Raw genomic sequence first — 18,333 nt, forward strand, 5'->3', positions numbered from 1 at the left:
TTTTTTTTTTTTTTTTAAAATATGCTGGCCCGGAGAGGTGGCAACTCAGTGGACCTGGATTTGACTCCCAGCACCCATGGTGTGGCTCACAACTATCTAACTCCAGCTCCGGGGAATTGATGTCCTCCATGGGCACTGGGCATGGATGTGGTTCACAGATAAATGTGTGTAGATAATCAGTATAAAAAGAGGAAGTGGGTCACTGAGGGCGCACTCAGTAAAGGACAGAGTGTGACGTTTAACATGACCAGGTAGGTAACTGAGAAGAAGAGAGAGCTAAGATCTTACTAAAGTTTATGGTCTTGGACTTGCCATGCCTCTGGAGATCTACTAGACAATACAGTGTTCTTAGCCTAGCGGTGGTGGTGCACACCTTTAAACCCAACACTTGGAAGGCAGAGGCAGGCGGGTATTTTGAGTTTGAGGCCAGCCAGGGTTATGCAGAAACCCTGTCTTGTAAAAAGAAAACAAAATACAGTGTTCTTTACGTTTTTGGTGATGGGGGTTTCACTGTGTAGTTGAGGTTTGTCTTGATCTCCGGCTGTCAGGCTTTAACCTCTGGTGCTTGAATTAAAAGTGTATACAACTAAAGAAGAAAGGAGAAGGAGGAGGGGAAGAGAAAGAGAAGGAAGAAGAAGAAAAAGAAGAGAAGGAAGAGGAAGAGGAAGAAGGAGGAGGAGGAGGAGGAGGAGGAGGAGATGTATTAACCACCTACCTGGAGGCATTGCTGACTAAGCACACTTGTTGTGGAGGGGTATACGCCATATTGTCTAGACTCCAGTTTGTTCCATGCCCTCCAGTTCTCCTGGCTGTTGGACACAGGACACAGCCGAAGTTGCTGAGAGAAACTGTTCTCCTTTGACAAACATGAACTATGTATTAGAATGAGGATGAGACCTCATTCCATCTGTGGGTCTGGACCCCATCGGGGGTCCAGTGAACTCTTTCACAGGGGCCACATATGAGATATCCTGCATATCAGATATTTACATTATGATGTATAACAGTAGCAACATTACAGTTATGAAGTAGCAAGAAAAATAAATTTATGGCTGGGGGCCTGTCACCACAGCATGAACTGTAAAGGATGGCAGTGTTAGGGAGTTTGAGAACCATTGATCTAGCTGAATAGGTGAGGTCAGAAACAGGTGGGTGGCTCCTGAGGATCAGCATCCAAGCTTGTTCTCTGCCATCCACCATACACATGTGCACACACATGCACTTACACACACATAATATACACACATGCAAATACTGAAGTGTCATGGCTGAGCAGTAAGGACAAGAAAGTCTTTTTACTGAATGGTTGTGGGTGAAACAGTCACTTGACCACACATTAAAAAGCTGGATATAAAACCATACACGGGGGCTGGTGAGATGGCTCAGCAGGTAAGAGCACCCACTGACTGCTCTTCCGGAGGTCCTGAGTTCAAATCCCAGCAACCATATGGTGGCTCACAACCATCTGTAACAAGATCTGATGCCCTCTTCTGGAGTGTCTGAAGACAGCTACAGTGTAATTACATTGAATAAATAAATAAATCTTTAAAAAACAAAACAAAACAAAAAAAAACCATACACACTATGTGATCCTAGTGGGAAAAGACACAGTAGGCAAAATGAGCCTTGGTCTTAGGACACAGGGTGGTGCTTCCCTTTGGGGAGTGCAGATTCGTAGTTGGGAGAGGGTATATTTGTGGTTCCTACTTTGCCCTGGATGGTGGTTAATAGTGAGTTTACTTTGAGATAAGCCATGTGCATGCACACGTACATATATACACATACAAACACACATGCACACACATGCGTACATACTTTCTTCTGTATACATGTCATACTTTAACATTAAAAAAGCTTTTTGACAATTCCCCACGCCTGTCTTTTCCAACTTGGACCCAGCAGAATGGCTCCCACAAAGAAGGGTGTGGAGAAGAAGAAGGGCTGTTCTGCCATCACTCGAGGTGGTGACCTAAGAATATACCACCAACATTCATAGGAAGTGTGCTCCTCGGGCACTCAAAGAAATCTGGAAATTTGCCATGAAGGAGATGGGAACTCCAGATGTGTCATTGATACCAGGCTGGGAACTTCAGATATGAGCATTGACACTAGGCTCAATAAAGCCATCTTGGCCAAGGGAATAAGGAATGTTCCATATTGCTTCTGAGTACATTTGTCCAGAAAAATGTAATGAGGATGGGATTCACCAAACAAGCTCTATATGTTGGTAACTTACATGCCTGTTACCACATTCAAAAACCTATGGATGGTCAATGTGGATGAGAACTAACCTGCTGAATATCAAATAAAGTTATAGAACTGCCAAAAAAAAAATGTTTTGACTGTGTACTTTGTAGGGTAAATTACATCATCTCTTTAGGTTTCTTTTTGCCATGATATGTTTGTAAACTTAAGGTAGGGGGATATAACGGTTTCTACTTAAGTATTTTATTATGGTAACAGAAAACAGGCTAACACAATCTTTGGAGGACCCATGGTTTCCTGCTCATTTTTCTTTGATGTCCAACACTAAAGCAAAGGTATTTGAACAAAAGCTGCTCTCCCAGTGTGATTGGGGGCTGAGCTAACACTGCAACATTTACATAGATGTGGTTATAAATCTGTGAGCATACACTAGAAAAGTAAACCTTCCTGATAAATTGTTTATACTTTTAGTTATCTCTTTTTGTGTGTGCTCCAGCTAGTTTCTAAAGGATCTAAAGGCTGTGTGGGGTTCACTATGTGAACAGCTAACGTCAGGAGCCAACAAGGAGAAGCTAAAAACTAGCAGGTGATCCTCCTGAGATGGGTCTGCCTTGGATTAATATCTATGACAGATTTGTTCTGGTAGGCAAGGCTCAAAAGAAATCCATTTTAGGAAAGATTCCTGCTAGTAATATGATTTCCTTGTTATTAACAATCATTCATATATATATATATATATATATATATATATATATATATATATGATTGTTATATATATAAAACAATCACTAGGTATTGACCCACCCTTTTGAGCTGATTTCTGCAGACTTACGAAGATGTATTATCTTGTAGTGATGATATATAAACAAATAGATAATAATTCTATAGAATTCCTGATTTAATTTAAATAATTTTAGGAAGAAAGGGTTTTTTGTTTGTTTGTTTTTTTGTTTTTTTCAAGACAGGGTTTCTCTGTGTAGCCCTGGCTGTCCTGGAACTCACTTTGTAGACCAGGCTGGCCTCGAACACAGAAATCCTCCTGCCTCTGCCTCCCGAGTGCTGGGATTAAAGGCGTGTGCCACCACACCAGGCTCAAGAAAGTTTTTTTTTAAAAGATATGGTCTTAGTTGCTAGAAATATGTAATAAAGTCAGAATAAAGAATAGAATATGCCCACTCCTTAGACTAGTAAGTAAAGGCTGCATAATAAGAAATACAATGAGCTCTCATTGTATTCCTAAAAAGAGAAATAAACTTGAGACAATTTTGTGGTCAAGGTAAAACATCCAGGCCCAAGGATAAAGTCACAGGTGTGCACTATGATAACGCAAGGCCATTGAAAAAAATATTGCTTTGAACTTTCAGTGTATAATATGATGAAACACTGCTCTGAATTTAATATCAACATCTTTCTATAACTCCCATTTTAAGTAATATTTTATCTCAGAGATAATTTTCTAAAGAACTGTTTGTCTAAGAAGGTATAAAAAGACCAGAGAAAAGAAATAAAGCTGTTGGTTGAATGGTTTGACTTGGGGAGCTTTGCCCCATCCATCCATCCATCCATCCATCCATCCATCCATCCATCCATCCATCCAAATGTATATGTCTGTTTGTCTATATGTACGTATGTAGGCATATGTGTATGTATGTAAGCATGTATGAATACTTTGGAGTTGATTGTGACAGACGGCCACGCCCGGCCAGAGTGTGGGTGTATGAATGTTTGAATGTATATGTGTCTGTGCATATTTGCCTGTATACAGAATCTTAATTCTTTTTCTTTCCTTTTTCTCTCGTTCAGTAGCCAGAGAGGCTTCTGGCCTATTCACTGAGCACCAGCAGGAAATCTTTTCACTTAATCCCCTGCTGTTTTATGATGAGCTGCTGAACAGTTTCTCTCAGAGGAACTCACAGAAGGCAGGTCAGCTACCGAAGCATAGTGACTTAGACTTAAGACAGGTAACCGATTGATGATTATACAGCAACCCTAAATATCGTATAAGACCAAGTCTTACCCCCTCTGATGCTCTTCCCCCTCTGCTGCCTCAAGAAAAACCAAACAAGGAAGAAGACCCAAGTTAATGCTCTCGGCTCTCACAGTGGCAGGGCTTCTAGGTGTTCTGCGGTTGGAGACTGCTTGGTTCAACCTAGGCTTTTTGATTTTGCCTATAGGATATGAGACCCTTAACACTTATCCTGTGGCAAAACCAAAAATAAAACTGAAAGTAAAGTCTGCTATGAAGAACCCAACTGTTAAAAGGGGAAATTAAAAGGGAAAGAAAAATGAATTAAAAGACACGGACCTGGGGCTGGAGAGCTGATGGCTCAGTGGTCAAGGGCACTGGCTGCTCTTGCGGAGGACCCAGACTTGATTTCTAGCACCCACGTGACCAGTACCAACCATCTCCAGTTCCAGTTCCAGGGGATCTGGCATCCTTGTCTGGCCTCTGCAGGCACTAGGTACACATATATACAAGCATACATGCAGGCAAACATTCATACACACTAAAAAGCAAAAAACGATACAGATCTCTCAAGGCATTGTAGTCCAGAGGAGGAAGCCTTTTAATTGGCTGTCTTCCTAACTTCCTATGGGACAAAAACTTGAACTGTTGAACTTTTCCTAAATAAAATTTGACATTGCCTCCCCCACCCCTTTCCTCCCCATATCCCGATTTGGTTTAGTTCTGAGTTTTTAACCTTTATTATGTTTAATGAGACACCCTTGCCAGGGGGCTGTGGGCATTCATAGATGAGCTGTACATTGCTTACCTCTGCTAAGCAGAAACTCTGGGGCATATTCACAGCACAGCTCTAATTTTATGAGCTGGGTCTCTTCCTGATCTAAAGGAGGACTAGAATATGGCCACAGGGCAGTCAGTAAATGGTAGTGGATTTTTGTTGGTCACTGCTGTCCCCGTTCCATAATATCTTCTGAAGGAATCTCATGCTCCTTCCTCAGTTCCTCAAGCTGCCTCTAAACTAGAGGCCTGTGACTTTTTTTTTTTATATACACAGTCCACCTATGTATCCTTGAGTTCTGTATTCATGGACTCAGCCACCTGCCAATCAAACATATATAGGGACAATCATATCTGCAGTGTTTACATATTGACTGTTTTGTCACTGTGGTCGAATACCGGGCAATAGCAACTTACATCACTTTTTACATGGTCTTATAGATTATAGGTAATCTAGAGGGCATTTAGAGGATGCAAGATGTGGGTAGGTTATATGAAAATACCATGCCATTTGATAAAAGGAATTTTTTGAACACTTACTGACTTTGGTGTCTGTGGGGACCCTAGGAGCAATCTCTCAGATTCTAAGGGGCCACTGTACTTGGCTGTCATATAGCCGATTCATTTGCTGAACATGGAGAGTCCATGGCACCTTAAATATTGACCCACCAAACTGGACCTATCTATGTCTCTAACACGTTCTTGCAAGGCTTTTACATTCATGATCTGATTAGTGATGTGAGGTGAGATTTAAAGACTGCATACTTTATCGATACCTTTGTTAAGGAGACTTCTAGGCAGGGGAAGGGGCTCCGTCTTTGTTCACTGTCCACTTGATGCACAGGATGACCCTCTGCAGCATCCTTGCTCCACGTCATCACAGTAAAGCCCGGCAGCCACTGTTTAGTGTCCTTTATTGCCACCCGTGTCTGTGCTGGATTGTTTTGTAGTTCTCATCACTAGGAGGAAATGCCAGGACAGACATTGCTCACAATACTCTGGCCCTTTGGGACCTTTTAGTATCGAAGCTGTAGACCAGCTTGTCTCTGGAGTTCCCCGGTGTCCCCCTGGTTTCATCATTACACATTACACAGCATTTGCCACGCCCGCACTCATGAATAATGGCTTCCAAGGACTTTCTTCAGACGGCTCCTGTGCTCTGGAATAATGACCAAAAGTGTAAGGCACAGTCTATGTGGGAAGCGGTTTCCCCATCAGCTAAACTGAACGTTGGAAATCTGATAACATACAGGACAATGTTTTTCACTCATTTCTTTGATCTGCTCAGGCTCATCCCTCAAGCATGATGTCTTCCAATGCTGGCATGGATCACCCTTCCCTTCCACAAATCGAGGTGGAAATGAGTGGTCCATATTTGAAGAATGTCTCCTCTGACATGAATTAAGACCGATTTAGAGAAGCAGGATGTCACAGAGGGATGATGGTCAATCTCACGGTTCTGGGATCCAAGGCAAAACAAGTCATTGATCAGAAGAGCTGTTGCCACTGTAGAGCAAAAGTCTCAAAAAGGCCCTGAAGTAGGTGTGTCACACCCCACAGGAGTCCCTACATGTAGCAAAGAGACTGTAGACAGGTAGGTGGGTTCACCTGTCATTTGGGCTAGTTCAATGTTCCCCTAAAAGCAAGAAAGTATTTAACTTACTTTTGATTTTACAGGAGCCCACAGTTGAGAGACTAGAACTTTTAAAAGAGATTTTGGAGTTTTATCAAGAGACTGACTCCCCCATCCCCCAACATAATATTTTTATTAACTATTTGACAATTTCATACAATGCATCCTAAGTACACTCGATTCCCATTCCTCCCAGGCCTACTTTCCCATCTTTGTATCCCCACAGCCCCCCATCCCCACCAAGTCTAATTTGCGTTGCCCATGTTCTCACTGGAACATGGTCAAACTCCCAGTAGTGAGAGTCTTAAAGAAAACCGAGTTCTTCCCTGCCCCAGTCAGAGCCATTAACTGTGATGAACCACACTTCAGCATCTTTGTCACAGTTTCTAAGGACTCTCTTCAATAGCTTCCTGTCTAGACTGTTTGGTGCAGGGGTGGGGCAGATGGGATGAAGTGGAAACTTAAGGGTTCTTTGGAAAGTCAGTTGGACAGTGTTTTGCTGGGGCAAGTACATAAAAGGAACATTTTGCTAAAACAGACACAGGAGAAAGGATGTTCTACTAAAACAAACATGTGAAAGGACACGTGATAAAAGATTCTTTGCCAACAACACACACGTGTTGGTCCACCTTACATTCCATAGTTGAGCTACATTTGTTGGGAGGCTATAGAGAGAAACGAACCAAATAAACTTCTAGTGATATACTACAGTTTGTTGCCACTTCTAAGGACTTGGGCTGACTGGATGCACGTGCTGAGGCAAGCCACATGGAGGACACGTGTGGTTTGGAGAGTATAAATAGGACGCCACAGAGTGACAGAGACTGAGCTTGGTTTGCTGATACAGCTAGATGTATAACACTGTGGGACTCACATCTTTGCTGATCTTCGCTTCCCTGAGGGTGAGACAGCTGAAAACTCCTGGTGTTCCTGTTGGTCCCTCCTGTTGACTCAAGCCGAGACTGAGGCCTGACTATCTTTGCTAGGTCGTGTCACCACTGTTGTTAACTGCCTTACCGGATTGGACTGCTGGTGTATCCATGAAGTATTTGTGAGTGGATCAAGCTGTCTACTAACCTGTGAACTAAATTACTGATTTCCAGACTACACAGACAGGAATTGCTCCAAAGAATCTTTCTAAACAGTTCCACTACCCTCCTCCCCCCGTATCCTTTCTTTTCCACTACCTCTGGTGGGTGGTGGGTTACAAGGAAGGTTAAAGCATTTAGGATTTAAAAAAAAATTAAAGTTATGGGGAGGGTAGGGAGTGGGAATAGGGGTTTTGTCACAGAATCCCTCAAAGTCTTTCATTCTCATTTAGGTGTCTGCAGTTATTCATACCACTACCAAAGAAGCATCCTTGCTCATAGCAGCCAGTAGCTGCACGGACCATGGACATCAGGGCACTAGCCTTCAGGGACAGCATGAGCCACGGACACCAACATGGCCTCTGGCAGCAGCATGGACCATTCTTCACCTTCATGGTGTTTGTGTGGCTGAGCAGCATGGGAGGGTGGGGGGAGTGGGCAGGACCTATGTGAGCTCCAGGCTGCTGTTTGCAGCTGGAGGGCAGCTCTGCAGCCCCATGCACTCCTCCCACAAGCAGGGTAAGCAGCATGAGTACCAGCAGCAGCAGCTGAGAATCCATGCATATTATTTTGCCCAAACAGCTTTACACGCAAAAACTGCGATGAGTCATTGGTCTCTTAAAGGTTTCTGAAGAGCCACAAATCCTGGAGTATCAATGAGACTCACCATGGATATTCTGTTGCTGCCCAGAGTCAGAGTGACTGTGGGGTTGAACAGCTTGTCTGGGGGCAGGACCCCAGTAAGCTCCAGGCTGCTAAACACCACCCAGCCCTTGGCTTGCAGACACTGGGCAGCGCTGTACTGATGCCCTCCTCCCCCCAGCAGGGTGAGCAGCATGGAGTGGTGGCTCTATGTCACTGGCCAGTCCCTGTAGGCCTAGTGGCAGCACTGGCCTAGAGGACAGACAGGGGGAGGTGGCCCAAGCCTTGGGGCAGTTGGAGGCTGTGTCCAACTCTGCAACGATATGATCCTTTGTCCTCTATGTCTCTAGTTCCGTTCTTCTGGGTGTAGATGCTACGCCCTTCTGCTATCCTTTCTCCCCCAATGCCAGGAAACCACCATTTAAAAGTATCCTCCCATAAGACCTGCTGTTTTCAGTTGATCTGGAGATACAGAACAATGAATGCATCCTCTCCATCTCCCCTCGAAGCCTCTGTGAGTCTCTCAGGCCACTCGGAGTGGTCCCGTCGCCCCGGAGGTGCTGGAGGCTGCTGCCGTCTTGAATCTCTCTGAAAATTTAATGAGTTTAAATCTGTAATGACTATGAAGCTTTTAAATTATGTATGTTATTTTATAGAGGGTTGTTTTATTTTTAAGATTTAAATTATTTGCGTCATTTATGTATATGAGTGCTCTGTCTTCGTGCACACCAGGAGAGGGAATCAGATCCGGTTACAGGTGGTTGTGAGCCACCATGTGGGTGCTAGGAATTGAACTCAGGACCTCCAGAAGAGCAGCCAGGTGCTCTTAATTGCTCTTACTTGCAAGTAAAGCTGTTTGGGCAAAATAATATGGAGCCTTGGCTGCTGTTGCTGTTCCTGCTGCTTGCTCTGCTTATAGGAGGAGAGCACAGGGCTGCAGAGCTGCCCTCCAGCTGTAAGAGTTAAGAGAGTGGGCCGTCTCTGCAGCTCCCGGTTATTTATGTATTATATTGTGATATTAATATTTACATGTCGCCTTGGGGATAAAGGAGAAAAGAAAGGGTCTAATTGAAAAGCGATGTGTTTTTGTCAAGGTGATAAGGGGTCAATTGTGCTGGCTAGTTTTATGTCAATTTGACACAAACTAGAGTCATCCCAGAGGAGGAAGCCTCATTTGAGAAAATATCTCCATAAGATTGGGCTGTAGTCAAGCCAGTAGAGCATTTTCTTAATTAGCAATTAAGATGAGGGAGGGGCCAGCCCATGGTGGATAGTGCCATCCTTGGGCTGGTGGTCCTAGGTACTATAAGAAAGCAGGTTGAGCAAGCCATGGGGAGCAAGCCAGTAAGCAGCACTCCTCCATGGTCTCTGCATCCGTTCCTGACTCCAGGTTCCTGCCTCCAGGTCCCTACACTGACTTCCCTTGGTGATGATCAGCAATGTGGAAGTGTAAGCCACTCAAACCCTTTCCTCCCCAGCTGGCTTCTGTGTTGGAACCCTGTGGAGTTCAAGTGGTGGGCCATCAAATCTGATGCATCTTCAAAGGACAGGAATAACTTTCAGTTTCCCCAGGACTCTAAGGGCCCTGTACATAGGGGGACTTTTCCAGAGTCAGTTTCTGAAATACATCAGCAGAATGAATCACTGCCGTTATTACAATTCTGGATCTCTGCGGTCACTTTGCCAATGGTGTAACTTCCATATAACCCAGATGGGAGGAGTAATTTATGTCTTTTCCTCTGTAGATAAAATATAGGCCTTTCAATGCAGTGAGAACAGTTTTATTCAGTTCATGGGAAATTACATTGGCGCATGACCCAAAACTATCTGTAGGACAATTTCAACATCACCCATGATGATATTTAGCGTATCAAAGTGAAAAATTGCTCTCGAAACCTTGGAAGGGCTCCACACAGAGAACTTTGGAGAATCAGGCTGGTATGAGGTGACTGCACTACTTCGACATTTCTTTCAGACCTTTCCAGCTGCCTTCTAAGCTTGCTGGTCACACGGGCAACCTAATTCTGTGCATAACATCTCGAGGTGCCATGGATGCCAATAGAGTTGGGGCTGGTGGAGCTGGCTATCCATCCAGTAAGCACCCGCCTTTTGGCCAGGGAATAGATGAAAGAGTTATTTGATATGCCTGGCATAATCTAGAACCAACAGGGAGCTGCCTACCAAGACAGAACAAAGGGAATTCAGGCTCAACTACCCCAAGCCATTGAGCCTGTTTCTAACTGTAGTCTACACCTTAGCATTCAACTGTATCACACAGTGACAGCAGTGTGCCTGATGGGAAAGTATGGAGAGGAGAACACACGAACTTAATGTCCATTGGTTAAAGCTGCAAATAGAGACTAAGTCTGAAAGTACTGTAGTAGTCACTTGGATTACTGCTGCACTAAACATCTGGCCAGAAGCAGCTTAGGGGAAGGACTTATTTGAGTTCAATTTCCTAGCAAGGGAAGCATGATGGCTGGAGGTCTAGCCTTGGTGGGAGAGCTTGTAGCTGGTCACATAGAAGACACAGACAGGAGCCAGAGCCAGTCTCTTGTGAGTTACTTCTGCCAGCCAAACCTCATCTCTTAAAGGCTCCACAACTCCCCCAAACAGTGTCACTAGCTGGGGACTATCACTCAAATGCTTTGAGACCCATCATCCATGCTGGGTGAAGACTTGCATGTGTGTCTGCTTTGGAGTCCCCACTAACTTCAGTAACTCACCCTTGTTCTGTATGTAAGCCCAATACACTCAGTGGTTCCTTGGGTTGAACTTTGGTGGAATGAAACTTTGGTTTGCTGTTAGTTCTTCAGTGGGAGGGGGACAGCGTTTATATCTCCCCAGGGAAGAAGGCAGCTACTCAACAACTTTGGGTGAGCGCACGGGATGAAAAGAGCCATAAAAATAGCTGCAACAGCTACCACTGCCAACCCATAGATAAATCTGGATTAGAACATTCACAAACGCCAGGTCCTGAGAACAGAAGAGTCTGTGTCTCTCCTTATCTGCAGAAATAGATGGCTTCTAAGACCCCAAGGAAGGTAGAAGCACAGATAACAATGACTCCTATGTATAACATGCACCTTGATACATTTAATTGATAACAACCACAGAAGAGATTAGAGAGCTCCAAAAATGACTACCACTGATAGAGAGTATCTGTAGCTCCGAGTCACTCAAAGCTGACAAGCAGATTATCTCCACCTTTAGCATTCACTGGTTTTAGACTGTGATTGGTCACAGACAGCTAACACCATAGGTTAGGGTGCAACTCTGAACCACTAATAAAACCTTGAAACTGTGGTTGTCACCTGAGGTTTTCATAGACAAACCTGGTTTGTAGGGACAGCTGCCAGACTGTAGACCAGCTGAGAAAGCACCTGTTTAGCAATAGAGTTTTGAAGCTTTGGAGAAAGTTTAGTCAATAAAATTGCTGAGGACCCAAGTTTATGCCCCCCAAACTCATATATATCATATATGGTGGCATGTGCTTGTAATCCCAGAACTGGGAGGTAGAGACAGGTGGATTTCTGGGGCTTGCTACCAGCCAGCCTAGCCTAATTGGAGAGCCTGAATGAGAGACCCCGTGGACAGCATTTCTGAGAATGGTACCTGAGGTTGTTCTTTGACCTCTACATACATGAATACTCACATGTATGCATTGCCTTGGAGTCCTTCTGAACAAATAGTATAGGGAGATGATTTGTCTGCAGCTCTATTTGCAGGTATTTGCCTTTTGAGGAGCATTAGTATTGATTACCACAGTGGCTACACACACTTCCAGCCCCATCAGTGGTGAGCAACGCTGAGTCTTTCCCAAACCCTGGCAGTATTTGCTGTCTTTTGTTTCTTGCTACCAGCCATTCTGACTAGAGTGAAATGCAGTCTCCAGTTAGAGTTAACGTGCATTTCTCTGCTGGTTATGAAGGGAAATGAAATTTAAGATAAAATTTGAGGCCTGATTTATGTAACTTATGTCAAATAGACCAAAGAAAAAGTTGTTTGCAAGCTTAGAAGCCTGAGGCTGAGAATATAGTGGAACAGGCCTAGATACATCCAGGCAGGCCCGTTGTTAAAACATTCCTGGGGCTGCCTGGCCTTAAAGACAAAAAAAAAAAAAAAAAAAAAAAGGAATGCAGGAACTTGTCTGGGCTATCTTGGCTGAGTCATCAGCCACCTAGTTTGAAGTTATATGTTAGCCAAATGTTCCACTGACCTAGATAAGCGTCTGCCCCTCAGGTTTCCTGACATCCTGACTTGCACGTACTATTCTGCTGATGTGTAATCGTTTTCTGCTGATGTTTAAATGAGCCAATTGTGTGAAACTGCGCCAATTCCCCCTAGCCCCCGACCCTCTCCCTATAAAAGCTCCTAGCTTTTGGGCCTCGTGGTCAATTCCTCTGTCTCCTGCATGAGATACGTATCAGCCCAGAGCTCCGTTATTAAACTACCTTGTGTGCTTACATTCATGGTTTTTGGGTGCCGCCATTTTGAGACTGAAGTGGGGAGGGCTCCCCAAGGAGGTCTTTCAGTTAAGGATGACGAACACCTTTCCAGTACTTATTGGCCATGTGTATTTCTCCAGTTGATAGCTGTGTGTCCTGTGCATTAGCACACTTATTGCCTGGACTTTTCAGTTTTAATTCTTGTAGTTCTTTACATATCCTGGATATTAATTGCCAATAGGGCTGATACTTCATTCTGGTAGTTGTTTCCTTTACAGTGGATCTATTGCTGTGTCCTCCTCCTCCTCCTCCTCTTTTTTTTTTTTTTTTTTTTTTTGAGACAGAGTTTCTCTGTGTAACCCTGGCTATCCTGGAACTTTCTCTGTAGACCAGGCTGGCCTCAAACTCAGAGACCCACCTGCCTCTGCCTCTCAAGTGCTGGGATTAAAGGCATGTGCCACCATTGCCCAGTGTTTCTTAATTTCATTCAATCTCATCTGTTACTCCTTGGGGTTATTTCTTATGCTCCTGGAGTCCTGTCCAGAAAGTTCTTGCTTGTATGTATGTAGTAAAGTGTTTTCTGAGTTTTGGGTCTAAATTAGGTCTTTGATCCATTTTGAATTACTTTTTGTTCGGTGTGAGAAACATGTGACTCTAATTCCATTCTTGTGCACATGGACATCCAGCTTTGTTGTATTTAAATGCCTTTGTCAAAAGCTATGGGGCTGGGACTGTGTGGATTTACCGCTGGGGCTTCCACTGTATTCTGTCAGTCTGCGAGTTGTCTTCAGATGGACACCAGCTGAAGGCTGCAGCGTTTGTATGGTGTTTGAGGACGCCAGATCAGTGAATCAAAGCCCGTGAAACTCAGGCCATTTTGGGTTTACTTCAACACTAATCAGCTCCTCGGCCTTTCAAGGACGCTCCCTTTCTTTGGACCTCAGTTTTCTCATCCACAAAATGTAGAAGTAAAATAGATCTGAATCCTATTTGGAGTTTAAAGTCTTCAGGGAGATAGGACTCCTTACTTTTTTGTTGTTGTTATTCTGTTTACTTATTTTGCATGTCTGCGTTTGTGGGTGAAAGGGCAGGCTTTTGTCTTGAAATCAGAGGATGACTTGAGAGACAGTCTATTTTTTTTGCCTCCTACTATGTGAGTCCTGGGATTTGAACTCAGGCTCTTGGGCTTAGTGGCAGACACCTTTACCTGCTGAACTATCTTGTAGGCCCAGTAAGAATCTTTTTATTTATTTATTTTTTATATTTTATTACTATTTTTTATGGTGAAAAAAACAGTGTATATTTAGAATTAGCCATCTGGACTCAGTTTAGATGATCCCAATCTTGTTGGCAACATCTGGGGCATCATAATCAGGAGCCAAGTGAACATACGCCTTCTTTTCATCAGGCCTTATCAGGGTATTGACTTTGGCCACATCAATGTCATAGAGTTTCTTGACGGCCTGTTTGATCTGATGCTTGTTGGCCTTGACACCCACAATGAACACAAGCATGTTGGTATCCTCTATCTCCTTCATGGCTGACTCGGTCGGTGGTCAGTGGGAATTTGATGATTGCATAGTGGTCAAGCTTGTTTCTCCTGGGTGAACTCTTTCGAGGATATTTTGGCTGCCTCTGGAGCCGCAGGGTCTTGGGCTGCCAGAAGGTGGGTGATGTTGGGATCTTCTTTTTTGTGACTGTGGACACCTTTCAGCACTGCCTTCTTAGCTTTCAAGGCCTTTGCTTTGGCTTCAGCTTTGGGAGGGGCTGGGGCTTCCTTCTTCGCTTTCAGCTCCATCTTGGCGAAAAGCCCAGTAAGAATCTTAAGACATGTTTTCTTTTAAATTCTCAGAGCCATTGCCCCAGTGTTAATAAGTCAGAATCCCAGGCAGTGGGACCCTGACAGGTAAGGTTTGCAAATCCCTAGAGAGTCCAGTCAAACTGTGGGATGCCTGGAACCAGCTAGTCTTTAGGTTCGCTCACTTAGGCCTTCAATTCATTTTCTTATATGAGATCACTTTTGGTCCTGGGCCTATCAAGAGTTACAAGGAGTGTCTCCGTAACCTCATCCCAGTCCATCTGGGCTTAAGCCCTTGTCACAAATAGCTTTCTGAGAAGCAGTGAAGTGTGTGTGTGTGGGGGGAGACACACCACCCTGTTTTTGCCACATTTCCTGTGAACACAGCATTCTCACCTCACATAAGCCATGTTTCAGAGAAACCGGAGGCTGCTACCTTCCCATAGAAATGCCCCACGGTGACTGTGAAATACAGGAGGTGGCAGACACAGGATCCAGTGACACTCTGGATCCAAATAGTCTGTGCTTTTCTTGGCCACTGTGGGCCCAGGGCCTACCCTGTAGTCTAACTCCTCTGGGCTGTCCAGGCTGCCAAGGGATCCTCGGAGCAGGGAGGGTTGCCGGACCTGCCCAGGTGCATAGCTAGGCTTCTTGGGCAATGTAACCCATTGATCTGTGCTGGTCAGCTGGAGACACATTTTCATCTTGCTGCCAAGCATATGAGCAATTAGCCTGGTATGAACCCAACTGCCATCTTGCTGGTTTCCCGTCTTTTCAGCCCCTTGCAAAATCAACTGTTCTAGGATTGGTGACAGAGGAACTGAAGGAAGTCCAGTGATTAAAAACCTGAGGGTTACTGCCTGTTATGCCACATATCAGCCTGCTGACAGGTGACAAGTTCTAGGCAAGTTCCTCTCTGCCCTCTTTTTTAATGAATTAAGTAATTACTTTATATCCCAATTGAAGCTTCCCCTCCCTCCTCTCCCCCCAGGCTCCCTTCCCCTCCCCTCATCCTCCAGTCCCCCCTTACTCTTCAGCAAAGGGGATACCTCCTATGGACATCAACCTGCTTTGATACATCAAGTTGCAGTAGGACTGGGTGCATCTTATCGACTAGACCCGGCAGCCCAGTTAGAGGAAAGGGACCAAAGGCAGACAACAGAGTCAGGGAGAGCCCCTGCTCCTGATGTTTGAAGTCCCACACGAAGACCAAGCTGCACCTCTGTTACATATGTGCAGAGGGCCTAGGTCCATCCCACACATGCTCTCTGTTCGGCGGTTCAGTCTCTGTGAGCTTCTATGGGCCCAGGTTAGTTGATTCTGTAGGGTTTCTTGTGGTGTCCTTGACCCCTCTTTTTTAAAACAAACAAACAAACAAACAAACAAACACAAAACTGGGCCTCATCCTTAGGGGATCTGCAGCATGCCTGGCCCAGTTTTAGCTAGCATCTTTCTCAGGCGGTTTACTGAGACTTAGCACATCTTCAGTGTCTGACCACCGTGGGCTTCCAATGCTTCCTCCTTTCTACCCACATACTCCTGATTCTCCTCTGCTCTTGCCCATCCTGGTCCTTGCTTGGGTCAAAATTAAGCCCTGTATTTACTCACTGTTACCACCAACCCTGTATTGATAGCGTAAATAGTCTTACTTGGTTTCTAATAGAATGCTTTTTTTTTTTCCTTTAAATTATCTTCTGTGGCTTGAATATGGTTGTCCCCCCGAATCTCGTGTTGGAGTTTAATCTCCATCTTCAGGGCACAATCTGCATGATGGATATGGGAGGGTTTAAAGAAGCGAAGATGGAGGCTGGTGAGATGGCTCACTGGTTAAGGGCACTGACTGCTCTTACAGAGGACCAGGGTTTGATTTCCAGCATCCACCTAGTATTTTACAACCATCTGTAATTCCAGTTCTGGGGGGACCAGTCCCTCCTCCTTCTGACCTTCATGGGTATCAGGCATGCATGTGTTGCACATACATGCAGATAAAACACACATACACCTACAACCAATTAAGCCAACGGAGGCTCTTTCCCCACGGGGTCCTGGTGCGCAATGTTCACAAACGGCAGCTTCCTTGACGTAGAGCCTGCCGCCGATCTGGGTTGCCCTAAGAGAACTTGGAGACAATTTTCCGGCAGCTATCCAAGTCCCTGATCTCAATGTTGTCCCCAATCCAGGCTCTAGATAGGTGTGTGGGGTGCCTTTGGGACGCCCCGGGGCACAGTGGCCAGGGTTCACATTGGCCAAGTCATCATGTCCATCCACACCAAACTGCAGAATAAGAAACACAGGGCTGAGTTCAAGTCCCTCCTGCCAGAAGGTCCACAGTCCAAAGAAGTGGAGCGTCACTAAGTTAATGCAGATGAATTTGAAGATGTGGTTGCTGAGAAGTGGCTCACTCCTGACAGCTGTGGGGTCAAATATATTTCTCCACAAATATGTCTCCCAGTTCCAGTCCCCTGACTACTGATGGGCCCTGAATTCCTGGGAGTTCTACAGTGTTCTTCTGTACCTGACCAAATCAAGTTAGGTAATAAGTTTCACATGCAGTCAGAAAGATTAAACCTCATACTTGTAAAATAAAAATATATCTAAATTAAAAAGAAGAAGAAGAAGAAGAAGAAGAAGAAGAAGAAGAAGAAGAAGAAGAAGAAGAAGAAGAAGAAGAAGAAGAAGAAGAAGAGCGCCTACAAGAGACACACATGCTCTTCCTGCCTCTTGCCATATGGTGATGCCCCAAGGTGCTTTGGGACCATTTGGCAGATGTGACTCCTTCCTTTCAACCGTAACTGTAATCCAAACAAACCACTTTGTCTTATAATTTTCCACGAGCAGTGACGCTGGGCTGGGATATTATGTTATTAGTAACAGAAAATGGCTTATAGCAAGTGGAACACAGCAGCTCAGACAGGCACGATCTATGAAACATATGTGGAGTGTTAGCTTCTCAGGACCTGTCAGCATCCAGGCTCTGTATTCCTTGAGCTTTGCCAACGTCTGGCAAAACCTACAGTTGGCGTTCATGTAAGACTTACTAAATTATTTAGAAGGCTGACGGGCCTGGGGCCTTTTCAGTGATGGAAACAGACTCAGCATTCCCCAACTTTGACCTCTTTCCTGGGGTCCTGGCTGTCTGAAAATTAAAGATACATAAAGCACCCTCAAAAAACCTGACTGTTCCTCAGTTGACGAGTCCAGTGGTTTTACGAACACCTGCTCAGAACAAAGGGATGAAAGAGGAGCCAATCAACCCCCTTCATCATATTAGTAAAGAATCTGAGTTCCCAAGGAGTCCTAGGAAGGCAGCAGAGCTGGTGGATGGTGAGGGACTGATTAGAAACTGAAATTCAGAAGTGCACGCTCATTGAAATCAGCAAAGCTGCAGGATCTCCATGACGCAGGGCAACAATAGCAGAGCCAAGAGGAGTCCTGGTGAGGGTCCAGTCTTGAGGTTGCAGTGGAAGCCAAAAGCCTCGAGCCAGACCAATGACTGACTCACTGCAATGCACATTTGCAAGTAAAGCTGTTTGGGCAAAGGGTATACTGTGTGTACACCATGGCACACTACACCTTCCATGGATAGGTTTTCTGGCTGGTTGGTTATTTGGTTGGCTTGGTTTTCTTTTCTGGGGGTGAGGTTGCAAGAGGGCAGCTATGCAGGGATGGGGAGAAGATGAGTGGGTTTGGGGTGCATGGTGTGAAATTCACAAAGAATCAATAAAGAGTCAAACAAATCCAGCCAGACTAATGTTTACACAGCCCAGCCCCTGTTA

At 44.7% G+C, this 18,333-nt stretch overlaps 1 non-coding gene and 1 pseudogene across 1 annotated transcript; one reads left to right on the forward strand and one right to left on the reverse strand.

The window, feature by feature from the left end:
* Positions 1-14,087: 14,087 nt before the first annotated feature.
* On the reverse strand, positions 14,088-14,557 carry LOC110323989 (annotated as a pseudogene).
* A 2,002-nt stretch (positions 14,558-16,559) lies between these two features.
* Positions 16,560-16,689, forward strand: LOC115064537. Its single transcript, XR_003844365.1, has one exon. It is a non-coding gene; the product is annotated as a small nucleolar RNA SNORA70 (small nucleolar RNA).
* The last annotated feature ends 1,644 nt before the right edge of the window (positions 16,690-18,333 follow it).

Source organism: Mus pahari, chromosome 7 (genome assembly GCF_900095145.1).
Source record: "Mus pahari chromosome 7, PAHARI_EIJ_v1.1, whole genome shotgun sequence".
NCBI classification, from domain to species: domain Eukaryota; kingdom Metazoa; phylum Chordata; class Mammalia; order Rodentia; family Muridae; genus Mus; species Mus pahari.